This window comes from Bos grunniens, chromosome 8 (assembly GCF_055505025.1).
Source record: "Bos grunniens cultivar Pamir isolate PY7600 chromosome 8, Bosgru_T2T1.0, whole genome shotgun sequence".
Classification (NCBI taxonomy): Eukaryota; Metazoa; Chordata; class Mammalia; order Artiodactyla; family Bovidae; genus Bos; species Bos grunniens.
The window spans coordinates 9087181-9101590 of NC_141172.1; the positions used below are offsets into that span (position 1 = coordinate 9087181).

At 42.2% G+C, this 14410-nt stretch overlaps 1 protein-coding gene and 1 non-coding gene across 9 annotated transcripts in view; one reads left to right on the forward strand and one right to left on the reverse strand.

Moving 5' to 3' along the window:
• The window catches only part of ELP3 (elongator acetyltransferase complex subunit 3), a 217600-nt gene that overhangs the window by 16948 nt on the left and 186242 nt on the right, over nucleotides 1-14410 (reverse strand). The gene's annotated exons all lie outside the window — the stretch shown is intronic.
• LOC147366646 (U6 spliceosomal RNA) lies at nucleotides 6895-7001 on the forward strand. The gene has a single exon (XR_015132194.1). It is a non-coding gene; the product is annotated as a U6 spliceosomal RNA (small nuclear RNA).

The following is a 14410-nucleotide window of genomic DNA, read 5'->3' on the forward strand; positions in this document are numbered from 1 at the left end:
ATCCCCAAGAAAAATAAATGCAAAAAGGCAAAACGGTCGTCTGAGGAGGCCTTACAAATGGCTGAGAAAAAAAGAGAAGTGAAAGGCAAAGGAGAAAAGGAAAGATATATCCATTTGAATGCAGAGTTCTAAAGAATAGCAAGGAGAGATAAGAAAGCCTTCCTCAGTGATCAGTGCAAAGAAATAGAGGAAAACAATAGAATGGGAAAGACTAGAGAGCTCTTCTCTTCATGCAAAGATGGGCTCAATAAAGGACAGAAATGGTATGGACCTAACAGAAGCAGAAGATACTAAGAAGAGGTGGCAAGAATACACAGAAGAACTATACAAAAAAGATCTTTATAACCCAGATAACCACAATGGTGTGATCACTCAACTAGAGCCAGACATCCTAGAATGTGAAGTCAAGTGGGCCTTAGGAAGCATCACTATGAACAAAGCTAGTGGAGGTGATGGAATTCCAGCTGAGCTATTCCAAATCCTAAAAGATGATGCTGTGAAAATGCTGCACTCAATATGCCAGCAACTTTGGAAAACTCAGCAGTGGCCACAGGACTGGAAAAGGTCAGTTTTCATTCCAATCCCAAAGAAAGGCAATGTCAAAGAATGCTCAAACTACCGCACAATTGCACTCATCTCACATGCTAGCAAAGTAATGCTCAATATTCTCCAAGCCAGGCTTCAATAGTACATGAACCAAGAACTTCCAGATGTTCAAGCTGGATTTAGAAAAGGCAGAGGAACCAGAGATCAAATTGCCAACATCTGTTGGATCATCAAAAAAGCAAGAGAGCTCCAGAAAAACATTTGCTTTATTGACTATGCCAAAGCCTTTAACTGTGTAGATCACAGCAAACTGTGGAAAATTCTTAAAGTGATGCCAATACCAGACCACCTGACCTGCCTCCTGAGAAATCTGTATGCAGGTCAACAAGCAACAGTTACAGCTGTACATGGAACAACAGACTGGTTCTAAATCGAGAAAGGAGTACGTAAAGGCTATATATTGTCATCCTGCTTATTTAACTTATATGCAGAGTACATCATGAGAAATGCTGGGCTGGATGAAGCTCAAGCTGGAATCAAGACTGCCAGGAGAAATATCAATAACTTCAGATATGCAGATGACACCACTCTTATGGCAGAAAGCTAAGAAGGACTAAAGAGCCTCTTAATGAAAGTGAAAGAGAAGAGTGAAAACGTTGGATTGAAGCTCAACATTCAGAAAATGAAGATCATGGCATTCGGTCCCATCATTTCATGGGAAATAGATGGGGAAACACTGGAAACAGTAACAGACTTTATTTTTTGGGCCTCCAAAATCACTGCAGATGGTGACTTCAGCCATGAAATTAAAAGACGCTTGCTCCTTGGAAGAAAGGCTATGACCAGCCTAGATAGCATATTAAAAAGCAGAGACATTACTTGGCCAACAAAGATCTGTCTAGCCAAAGCTACGGTTTTTCCAGTAGTCATGTATGGATGTGAGAGTTGGACCATAAAGAAAGCTGAGCACCAAAGAACTGATGCTTTTGAACTGTGGTGTTGAAGACTCTTGAGAGTCCCTTGGACTGCAAGGAGATCAAACCAGTCAATCCTAAAGGAAATCAGCCCTTAATATTCATTGGAAGGACTGATGCTGAAGCCGAAACTCCAATATTTTGGCCACCCGATGTGAAAAACTGACTCATTGGAAAAACCCTGATGCTGGGAAAGACTGAAGGCAGGAGAAGGGAACAACAGAGAATGAGATGGTTGGATGGCATCACCGAGTCGATGGACATGAGTTTGAGTAAGCTCTGGGAGTTGGTGATGGACAGGGAGGCCTGGCATGCTGCAGTCCATGGGGTCACAAAGAGTTGGAAATGACTGAGCGACTGAACTGAATAATGTAGATATTTTCATGTTTGAAGAAAGAGAATTAATTAGAAACCTGGAAGTTCTTTCCTGCTCTTTGACACTACTTTTGTTTTTTTTACTACCTTGTCTTTTTACTACATGGGGCTGTGTTTCACAGCTAGTTTTGTGTTTTACTGAATTAAAATTGAGCCCACATCATATTCCTAGAGCCAAAGTTGGAAAAAGTGAGAAAATATGCTCAATCTATCCATTGATACTCAAATTTCTGATTTTCCTGATTATATAGAAAAGATTGAGATAATGATTCATGATCACTTAATTTGAAAAAAAAAAAATCAGTGAAATAAAAACAAACCCAAAAAACTTTTAATTGCTTTTGGGTTCAATTAATCAACCATTTATCGAGTGCTTGATATATGACTAGCACCATTAATGCAAGGAAAATGTATTCATTAGTTTCATTTACTTGCTACTGAAAGGAGATTTTATTACATCTCATTGATCTCTTAGCAGGATGGTGATATTTCGCTCTTCAACAATACACACTGATATCATAGTTGGGGAGAGGTTTTTCTTTTGAACCTTTCCTTTTTTGCTTGAAAACGTTTTTCTTTTGGCTGAAAAGGAGCCAATTAACTCAATGACCCTGCATCTTTCAAAGATAATTTTTTTTCCCTGTTCTGTTAAAAAGAAACTCTTAGTAGGTTACCCACATATAATCTTAGCTCTTCAAAGTAGCTGGTTATCACAAGTCATTAACACAGCACATTTATTCTCCATCAGAGAGTATCTTGGAACATATACATACAGAGAGTATCCTAGGAGAGGAGATTCAATCGGTTACCCAGCAACCTAAATGTTCCCCTGTTTTGAAATGACTATACCAAAATAACAAAGTAAAAATGAACAAAGAATAAAACAAGGGAACTTATAAAGCAGGTGTAGAGACTAAACAGAAGCTACTGTGGTAACTTAAAATAGGGTGATGCTGGAGGGTTATCCCATTGCTCTTGGGTTTATTCTTCACAGGGAGTCTGATGACTTCACAGGAGGGCCTACAATCATCCAGTTCAAGTCAGTGGCTCTGTTCCCACCAGCACAGAAAGTCTGCTAGGTCACAGATCCTTCCCACTACTTTGTTCGTGCCCCAGATCATCAGTGTGTTTCTGCAGAAGTTAAAGACTGCCATGTTAAAGACCAGCTAGGAAGAAGGATCCTTTCTATTTATAGTCTTTTTTAAAAAAGGTAGATTTTAAGAAGGAAAATGGTAGAGTAGAAAATTCTCTAATTTAGTCCCTCTACTGAAATAACCAGTAGCTGGAAAAACACTTAAAGCCAACTATTTGGTTTTTGGTTCTGGGGACACCAGAACCTGATAAGGTACTTACAGCAACCAGGGGGGTGCTTGATGAAGCGAGAAGCTGCTGAATTTGGTAGGAGGGCAGCAGAGAGAACCACCTACCACCCTCCAGTGGCCAGCTGGAGCGAGTGGACAGTAGCAGTATCTGTTTAAGATTTGAAGATCTTACAGTAGGTACTGGTACAAATCCAGTACCTGTCTTTTTAAGGTCCAGACATTTTAAGGAAATCCCTATCAGGTGACAGGCCCACTGCAGAGATAATGAAACAGAAATTTCAGTGACCACATGCAACAAAGAATACTGAATTTGCAAAAACAGTTTGAAAAAAATACAAATGGATGACTCAGCCCTCAAGGGCAATCCCTGAGGAAGGAGAGAATCTGACTTTTGTTATTCTTGAGTGTGTGTGGTTCTAAAAAGCATACCAAAGACTTCTCTTGTGGCTTAGCTGGTAAAGAATCCGCCTGCAATGCAGGAGACCTGGGTTTGATCCCTGGGTTGGAAAGATCCGCTGGAGAAGGGAAAGGCTACCCACTCCAGTATCGTGACCTGGAGAATTCAATGGACTGTATAGTCCATGGGGTCCCAAAGAGTTGGACATAACTGAGCAACTTTCACTTTTTCACTACCAAAGACAGGAGAGGAAGGCTCATTCACAAGAAGAAGAGAAGCTGACAGAAACTATGCGTGAGGTACCTTAGACACGAATTACTAGGCAAAGTCAACTATTAATTACCTTCAAGGAGATAAGGGAACCACAGGCAAAGAACACAGCCAACTAAAGCAAAAGCCAACATATGGGACTGCATCAAACTAAAAAGCCTCCACTGCGGAAGAAATAACTGGCAAAAAGAAAAGGCAAGCTACAGAACGGAAGTATCTGCAAACCACATATTGGATAAGGGGTTCTTATCCAAAATATATCAAAACTCACACAAGCTGAAAACAGATAACAATCTGATTTTAAAAATGGGCAGAAGAACTAAAGAAACATCCTTTTTTCCAAGGATGACATCCAAAAGGTCAATAAGTAAATGAAAAGGTGTTCACCACCACCAACCACCATGGAAATGCAAGTCAAAGCCGCACGACCACCACCAAGATGACAAAAGATAACATGTGCTGGTGAGGATACCAAGAAAAAAGGAGGGTTTATATATACCACTATTGAAGTGGAAGTCGGTACAGCCACTTATGGAAAACCACAAGGAGGTTCCTCCCAAATTTAGAATTACCATATTATCCAGCAAACTCCATACTTGGATATATACCCCAAAGAAATAAAAACAGGCTGTTGAAGAGATATGTGCACACCCATATTTATTGGTAGCATTATTCAAAGAGCCAAGATATGGAAATGACTTAAGTGTCTGTCAACGGGTAATGGGTTAAAAAAAAAAAAAAAACCCACACACTGAAATATATTTCAGTCCTAAGAAAGGAGGAAAGCTACCTATACACCACTTCAACCACACAGATGAACCTTGAGGACATTATGCTAAGTGACACAGTTGTGCTAAGTTGCTTAAGTCATGTCCGACTCTTTGCAACCCCATAGAGTATGGTCCACCAGGCTATAGTCACAAATTGATAAAAATATATACACACCTAACAACAGAGTCCCAGAGTATCTGAGGCAAAAATGCACAGACTTGAAAGGAGACTTAGTTCTGCAATAAGAGCTGGAGTCTTCAGTACACATTTTCAGTAATGGAGGACTTGAACAACACTTTAAACCACTGAGACCTAACAGAACACATCACCCAGCAACAGTGGAATAGACATTTTCCATGGTGGATACGGAACATTTTTCAAGTTAGATCATGTTATCAGACCATAAAACAAGTACTAATACATTTTAAAAAAAGTCTGAAATCATACAAAGTATGGGGAAGAAAGTACAAAGAAAAAAAAAGACTCAAATCGCTAAAATTAGAAATGAAAGAGGAAAACATTACTACTGACTTTACGGTAAGAAAAAGAATTATGAGAGTATGATAACAATAAGAATATGTATGTACGCCAACACACCGGATAACCTAGTGTGCTAACACCAAAAATTAACACCAATCCTTCCCAAACAAATCCAAAAAAATGAAGAGGGACACTTCCTAACTCATTCTGTGAGGCTAACAAAACCATGATATCAAAGCCAGGCAAACCCTACAAAGAAAACTACAGACCACTATCTTTATGAATATCTATGGGAGAAAATATTTGTAAATCACAGATCATTTTAGAGTCTAGTAGCCAGCAAATATTAAAAATTCTTACAGCTCATCAGCAAAAAGACAATGACCCTAATCCAAAATGAGCAAAGGACTTGAACAGACTCTTTTTTAAAAAAGAAACACACAAAGAAGCACACAAAAAGATGTCCAACGTCAGTTTAGTCATTGAGGAAATGTAAGTCAAAGCCACGGTACAACGTCACTTCTCACTCATTAGGATGGTTATAAAAATAAAAGGAAGATAAGTACAGACAAGGATGTGGAGAAAATACAACCCTTGTGCACGGTTGATGGGAAAATCAAATGATATGCAGCAGCAGGAGGAAGCAACGGGGCGATTCCTCAGAAAGTTAAACAGAAGCACCAGTAGCCCAGCAACCTTACTTCTGGATACAGACGCAAAGGAACTGAAAGCAGAGACTCAAACAGATATTCATATATTGATGTGATAGCAACATCACTGACAATAGCCAAAAGATGGAGACAGCCCCAAAGTGCAAGTGTGTGTGTGTGTGTGTGTGTGCAGCATGGCTGAACCTTGAAGACATTATGCTAAGTGAAATAAGCCAGACACGAAAGGACATATGTTGTATGATTCCATTTCATAGAGACAGAAAGTAGATTAGAACTTACCAGGGGCTTGGGAGATGGGGGAATTGGAAATTGCTGCCTAATAAGTGCAGCGTTTCTGCCTGGAGTGATGAAAACGTTTTGAAAATAGGGATGATGGTTGCCCAACACCATGAATGTAAGTAATGCCACTGAACCCTATACTTTAAAATGGTTATAACGGCAAATTTTATGTTAGTATACATAATTTACTACTTTCCCAAACGTGGGGGGAGAGGAGACTTTAAGGTGCATTAACTATCTTCAATTTTTAATGGGGAGGAAGGAATGTGGATTAGGATCCGATCTCAAAGCAGGCACCCTTGGTCCAAAACTGGTCTTTTATATTCCAAAACCTAGGAGGAAGACGTCGGAGAAGGCAATGGCACCCCACTCCAGTACTCTTGCTTAGAGAGTCCCGTGGACAGAGAAGCCTGGTGGGCTGCAGTCCATGGGGTCGCTAGAGTCGGACCCAACTGAGTGACTTCACTTTCACACATTGGAGAAGGACATGGCAACCCACTCCAGTGTTCTTGCCTGGAGAATCCCAGGGACGGGGGAGCCTGGTGGACTGCTGTCTACGGGGTCGCACAGGGTCAGACACGACTGAAGTGACTTAGCAGCAGTAGCAGCAGGAGGAAAACATAAAAGGTCAACATCATAGATCTTTAGACAGGCCTGTACGGGGAAACAGAGGAATATCCTCATAGAAGAGATGGCAGACAGAGGTCACCTGCAGGTGTGGCCTGTGGGGCCTGCCTGCCAGATTCTGCTTAGGACCGAGTTAGGTGTAACTGTGCTGCCTCGATGGCTGTATGAAAATCTGGATATCAGTGCTCGCTTCGGCAGCACATATACTAAAATTGGAACAATACAGAGAAGATTAGCATGGCCCCTGCGCAAGGATGACACGCAAATTCGTGAAGCGTTCCATATTTTTATGGATTAAAGATCTAAACGTAAGACCAGAAACTATAAAACTCCTAGAGGAGAACATAGGCAAAACACTCTCTGACATACATCACAGCAGGATTCTCTATGACCCACCTCCCAGAATATTGGAAATAAAAGCAAAAATAAACAAATGGGACCTAATTAACCTTAAAAGCTTCTGCGCATCAAAGGAAACTATTAGCAAGGTGAAAAGACAGCCTTCAGAATGGGAGAAAATAATAGCAAATGAAGCAACCGACAAACAACTAATCTCAAAAATATACAAGCAACTCCTACAGCTCAACTCCAGAAAAATAAACGATCCAATCAAAAAAGGGGCCAAAGAACTAAATAGACATTTCTCCAAAAAAGACATACAGATGGCTAACAAACACATGAAAAGATGCTCAACATCACTCATTATCAGAGAAATGCAAATCAAAACCACTATGAGGTACCATTTCACACCAGTCAGAATGGCTGCGATCCAAAAGTCTACAAATAATAAATGCTGGAGAGGGTGTGGAGAAAAGGGAACCCTCTTACACTGTTGGTGGGAATGCAAACTAGTACAGCCACTATGGAGAACAGTGTGGAGATTCCTTAAAAAACTGGAAATAGAACTGCCTTATGATCCAGCAACCCCACTGCTGGGCATACACACTGAGGAAACCAGAAGGGAAAGAGACACGTGTACCCCAATGTTCATCGCAGCACTGTTTATAATAGCCAAGACATGGAAGCAACCTAGATGTCCATCAGCAGATGAATGGATAAGAAAGCTGTGGTACATATACACAATGGAGTATTACTCAGCCATTAAAAAGAATACATTTGAATCAGTTCTAATGAGGTGGATGAAACTGGAGCCTATTATACAGAGTGAAGTAAGCCAGAGGGAGAGACATAAATACAGTATACTAACGCACATATATGGAATTTAGAAAGATGGTAACAATAACCCGGTGTACGAGACAGCAAAGGAGACACTGATGTATAGAACAGTCTTGTGGACTCTGTGGGAGAGGGAGAGGGTGGGAAGATTTGGGAGAATGGCAATGAAACATGTAAAATATCATGTAGGAAACGAGTTGCCAGTCCAGGTTCGATGCATGATGCTGGATGCTTGGGGCTGGTGCACTGGGACGGCCCAGAGGGATGGTATGGGGAGGGAGGAGGGAGGAGGGTTCGGGATGGGGAACACATGTATACCTGTGGCGGATTCATTTTGATATTTGGCAAAACTAATACAATTATGTAAAGTTTAAAAATAAAATAAAATTGGAAGAATAAAAAAAAAAAAAAAGAAAGAAAATCTGGATATCAGGATTAGGACTAGAACCTTTGAATCCAGGCATGCCCAAAGAGAGTTCATCCTGGGAGAAGGCCAAATGAAGTTTCCTGTGGAAAGGGACTGGATGCCTATTAATCACAAGTTAATAAAAATGTATTTGATCACTTAGTATCCAAAGATAGCCACTACCAGATCCAGATCCTGTCTTTTTGAGAAGTGGAATTTTTTTCCTTTTCCCTTTAAATCTGGGCTGGCCCAATGACTTAACCAACAGAATGGGGCAGAAGCCACATCGTGGCAGGTAAAGTGACCCTCAGGACTTCCCTGGTGGCTCAGTGGTAAAGAATTGGCCTGCCAATGCCAGAGACACAGGTTTGATCCCTGATCCGGGGAGATCCCACATGCTGCTACTACTGAAGCCTGCACGCTGAGAGCCTGTGCCCCACAATAAGAGGAGCAACCACGATGAGAGGCCTGAACACGACAACTACGGAGTAGCCCCAGTTCACCGCAAGTAGACAAAAGCCGGTGCGGCAACAAAGACCCAGCGCAGCCAATAAATAAATAAATAAGTAATAAAAAAATAAAATGACCTCTTCTCTTTGAAGGTGGGGTGGACACACTGGCTCTCTTCTGAGACCAGGTTATTAAGACTAGGGCTTCCATCTCAAAGGGGCTCTGTCTCTGTGATCACTCTGCTGGGGGAAGCAGGGGGCCACGTGATGAGCAGCCCTAAAGACATGGTCGCCCTAAGGAGGAACACTGGCCCTGAGACCAGCAGCCGGTGAGGAACTGAAGTCTGCCAAAGACCACACAGCGAACTTGGAAGTGGACCCTTCAACCCCAGTTGAATCTTTGAAATTACAGCCCTGGCTGACACCCTAACTGCAGCTTTATGAGATGCTCTGGGCCAGAGGCACCCAGCTAGACTCCTTCTAGATTCCTGACCTATGAAGACTATGAAATAACTGTTGTTTTCAGTTACTAACATCTGTGGTTTTTTAAAAAATTACACAGCCATAAATAATGCACATAAGATGTTCTACAACTTATAAGCGTCTTAGAGGCCAGCCTTCATGCCAGGAGAAGCTCAAGCATGTGGAGAAGAACCAAGGTGTTCACGTTGACAGTCTCAGTCGCGCACACTCGCTGCCGCCTAGAAGAGACTCCAGATGCGTCACCCCAGCAGCTGCCAACCATTTAAGGCACTGCAGCTGAGGCCCTCGACATCATGGAACAGAGACAAGCCATCTTCTCTATGCCCTGCTGAATTTCTGACCCACAGGATCACTGAACAAATAAAATGGTTGTTTTAAGTCACTAAATTTTGGGGTGATGTGTTCCTCTGTAATAAATGACAACTACTAATTATTAGGATTTGCAGTAAGAGCTAACAGACCACACGGGGTATAAATCTGGTGCTTCTGACTGGTGTACCAAACATCAGTGAGTCCTTTACCAAATGGACAAACTGAGTAAGTGGATGCTTCGGGAGGTAGTGAGGTACATAAGCAAACATTATCCTGTGACCACAAGCTAAAATCTAAATCCATCACCTAATGTCTTGAAAATGTGAGCCATTGGTTAGACAACAGTTTAAGCCAGGCTCGTGTGCCTTGACTTTGCGCCGCATGCTGACTGACACCCGACAGCCAGTGAAGGTTTACACGCTCAACGAAGACCAGCAGTGGGACAACCAGGGCACCAGGCATATCCTCCAGCTACGTGGAGTGGCCAAAGGGCATGTCCCTGCACGTCTGTCCCTAACAAAACGTGGTCCACTGGAGAAGAGAATGGCAAACCACTTCAATATTCTTGCCCTGAGAACGCAATGAACAGTATGAAAAGGCAAAAAGCTATGACACTGAAAGATAAGTGCCCCCCCAGGTTGGTAGGTGTCCAATATGTTACTGGGGAAGAGCAGAGAGATAGCCTGAGAAAGAATGAAGAGTCTGAGGCAAAGTGGAAATGATGTCCAGTTCTGGATGTGTCTGCTGATGGTAGTAAAGTCCAATGCTGTAAAGAACAATATTGCATAGGAATCTGGGATGTTAGGTATATGAATCAAGGTAAACTGGAGTTTACATTGACATTTTAGGAATCAGTGAACTAAAATGGATGGAATGGGAGAATTTAATTCAGATGACCATTATATCTACTTCCTTTAGAAGAAATGGAGTAGCCCTCATAAGCAATAAAACAGTCCAAAATGGTTCGCTTCCAAGGCAAATCATTCAATATCACAATAATCCAAGTCTATGCCCCAACCACTAATGCCGAAGATGAATGATTCTATGAAGATCTACAAGACCTTCTAGAACTAACACCAAAGAAAGATGTCCTTTTCATCATAAGGGACTGGATGCAAAAGTAGGAAGTCAAGAGATACCTGGAGTAACAGGCAAGTTTGGTCTTAGAGTACAGAATGAAGCAGGGCAAAGACTAATAGAATTTTGCCAAGAGAATGCACTGGTCAGAGGTAAAACCTTCTTCCAACAACACAAGAAATGACTCTATATGTGGACATCACCAGATGGTTAATACTGAAATCAGATTGATAATATTCTTTGCAGCCAAAGATGGAGAAGCTCTATATAGTCAGCAGAAACAAGACCAGGAACTGTGGCTCAGATCATGAACTCCTTTTGCAAAATTCAGACTTAAATTGAAGAAAGTAGGGAAAACCACTAGGCCATTCAGGTATGACCTAAATTAAATCCCTTATGATTATACAGTGGAAGTGACAAATAGATTCAAGGGATTAGATATGATAGAGTGCCTGAAGAACTATGGAGAGAGGTTCATAATGTTGTATAGGAGGCGGTAACTAAAACCATTTCCAAGAAAGAAACACAAGAAGGGAAAGTGGTCATCTGAGGAGGCTTTACAAATAGCTGAGAAAAGAAGAGAAGTGAAAGGCAAAGGAGAAAGGGAAAGATATACTGAGTTGAATGCAGAGTTCCAGAGAATAGCAAGGAGGGATAAGACAGCTTTCTAAAGTGAACAATGCAAAGAAATAGAGGAAAACAATAGAATGGGAAAGACTAGAGATCTCTTCAAGAAAATTAGAGATACCAAGGGAACATTCGGAGAAGGCAATGGCACCCCACTCCAGTACTTTTGCCTAGAAAATCCCATGGACAGAGGAGCCTGGTAGGCTGCAGTCCATGGGATCGCTGGAGTCGGACACAACTAAGCGACTTCACTTTCACTTTTCACTTTCATGCATTGGAGAAGGAAATGGCAACCCACTCCAGTGTTCTTGCCTGGAGAATCCTAGGGATGGGGAAGCCTGGTGGGCTGCCGTCTATGGGGTCGCACAGAGTTGGACACAACTGAAGTGACTTAGCAGCAGTAGCAGCAAGGGAACATTGCATGCAAAGATGGGCACAATAAAGGACAGAAATGGTATGAACCTAACAAAAGCAGAAGATATTAAGAAGAGATGGCAAGAATACACAGAAGAATTGTACAAAACAGGTCTTAATGACCCAGATAACCATGATGGTGTGGTCACTCACCTAGAGCCGGACAACCTGGAGTGTGAAGTCGAGTAGGCCTTAGAAAGCATTCCTACCAACAAAGCTAGTGGAGATGATGGAATTCCAGTTGAGCTATTTCAAATCCTAAAATACGATGCTGTTAAAAGTGCTGCACTCAATATGCCAGCAAATTTGGAAAACTCAGCAGTGGCCACAGGACTGGAAAAGGTCAGTTTTCATTCCAATCCCAAAGAAAGGCAATGCTGAAGAATGTTCAAATTACCATACAATCGCAATCATTTCATATGCCAGCAAGATTATACTCAAAATCCTTCAAGCTAGGCTTCATCAGTACGTGAACCAAGAACTTCCAGATGTTTGACCTGGATTTAGAAAAGGCAGAGGAAACAGAGATCAAATTGCCAATATCTGCTGGATCATAGAAAAAGCAAGTGAATTCCAAAAAAAATCTACTTCTGGTTCATTGACTACGCTAAAGTCTTTGTGCATCACAACAAACTGTGGAATATTCTTAAAGAGATGGGAACACCAGACCACCTTACCCACCTCCTGAGAAACCTGTATACAGGACAAGAAGCAACAGTTAGAAAGTGAAGAGGAACTAATGAGCCCCTCAATGAAGGTAAAAGAGGAGGGTGAAAAAGCTGGCTTAAAACTCAACATTCAAAAAATGAAGATCATGGCATCCAGTCCCATCACTCCATGGTAAATAGATGGGGAAAAAGTGGAAACAGTGTCAGATTTCATTTTCTTGGGCTCCAAAATCACTGTGGATGGTGACTGTAACCATGAAATTAGAAGACGCTTCCTCCTTGGAAGAAAAGCTATGACAAACCTAGATAGTTTATTAAAAAGCAGAGACATCACTTTGCTGACAAAGGTCTGTATAGTCAAAGCTATGGTTTTTCCAGTGGTCATGTATGGATGTGAGCTTTGGACCATAAAGAAGGCTGAGTGCCGAAGAATTGATGCTTTCGAACTGTGGGGCTGGAGAAGACTCTTAAGAGTCCATTGGACTGCAAGGAGATCAAACCAGTCAATCCTAAAGGAAATTAATGCTGAATATTCATTCGAAGGCATGGTGCTAAAGCTGAAGCGCCAATACTTTGGCCACCTGATGCGAAGAGCCAACTCACTGGAAAAGACCCTGATGCTGGGAAAGACTGAGGGCAGGAGGAGAAGGGGACAACAGAGGGCAAGATGGTTGGATGGCATCACTGACTCAATGGACCTGAGTTTGAGCCAACTCCGGGAGATGGTAAAGGTCAGGGAAGCCTGCTGTGCTGCAGTCCACAGGGTCGCAAAGAGTTGGACATGACTTAGTGACTGAAAACAACAAAGAAGAGGATGAGGTGGTTAGACAGTATCACAGACTCAGTGGACATGAATTTGAGCACATCTCCTGGAGGACAAAGGAGCCTGGTGGGCTGCAGTCTGTGAGGTCACATGGAGTCGGACATGACTTACTGACTGGAAAACAACAACAATGTCCTGTTGGAATCAGAAACGTCCCAGCTAAAAGGCTCCATAATATCAGTATCTTGGCTGCCGCTAAAAAAGGCAGCATCAGTATTTTCCAGCATTATTTAGTTATCTGTTCACCCAACCGCCAAGAATTTGCCAAATCCCTGCCTCTAATTGATCTCAAAAAGAAGAGCTTTATCAAACTGAATGGGTTAGAGCAATGTCAAACACTCGGAGAAAAGAACAGTACTAATCACACGAATGTTACAGTGATAAGGAGTTAACACTGCAACAAACCATAAAAGAGCCTTTGTGACAGACAGCAGATGGTGACCATTGCAGGCTAGACTTCGGAAGGTGTCCTTCCTCAGAAAAAAGCCTGTGAAGCATGTAACAAAAAAGCAAACCTTTGTATCAAAGCTCCTAGACTGCTCAGGCATGTTCTTAGGGACCATGCACTCCAACTCTGTTCTTCTACCAGAGCAGAGTATACAACTCTCATTCCCAATATCCATAAACAAAGAGGAACAAGAATGGGGAGGAAAGTCTACACACGTATGTGTGTCAACTAAATTAGCAAGGTGATCTTGCCAGACTTTCAGGCACGCGTTTTGGCGACACAAGACTCAACAGCATGGGCCTGGGAAGAGCAATAGCAACTTGCCACATCCTGTTGCTCCCATGCTGGCATCTCTCCTGGCATCACCAGCTTCTGCCCAGGAACTTGTGATCCTACTACACATGGACCAAGGTGCTGGTGTGCCAAGTTGCTTCAGTTGTGTCCGACTCTGTGAAACCCTATGGACTGCCAGGCTCCTCTGTCCATGGGATTCTGCAGGCTAGAATACTGGGGTGGGTTGCCATTCCCTTCTCCAGGGGGTGTTCCCGACCCAGGGACTGGACCCAGGTGTCTTATGTCTCCTTCACTGGGAGGCAGGTTCTTTACCTACAGCACCAGCTGGAAAGTGCCCCTGCCTAGGAAACTTCACCAAAAATTCAGTGGCCTGCAAGTTCCAAACAGTGGAAACTGACTAGTGGCCTATTTGGGAATATTTGAAAAAACATTAATTAATATAGTCATGTGATACCAACTGTGGGACAGGTCCAATGCACTTGATGTACGATATACTGTATAACTGGTACTGATTCATCTAT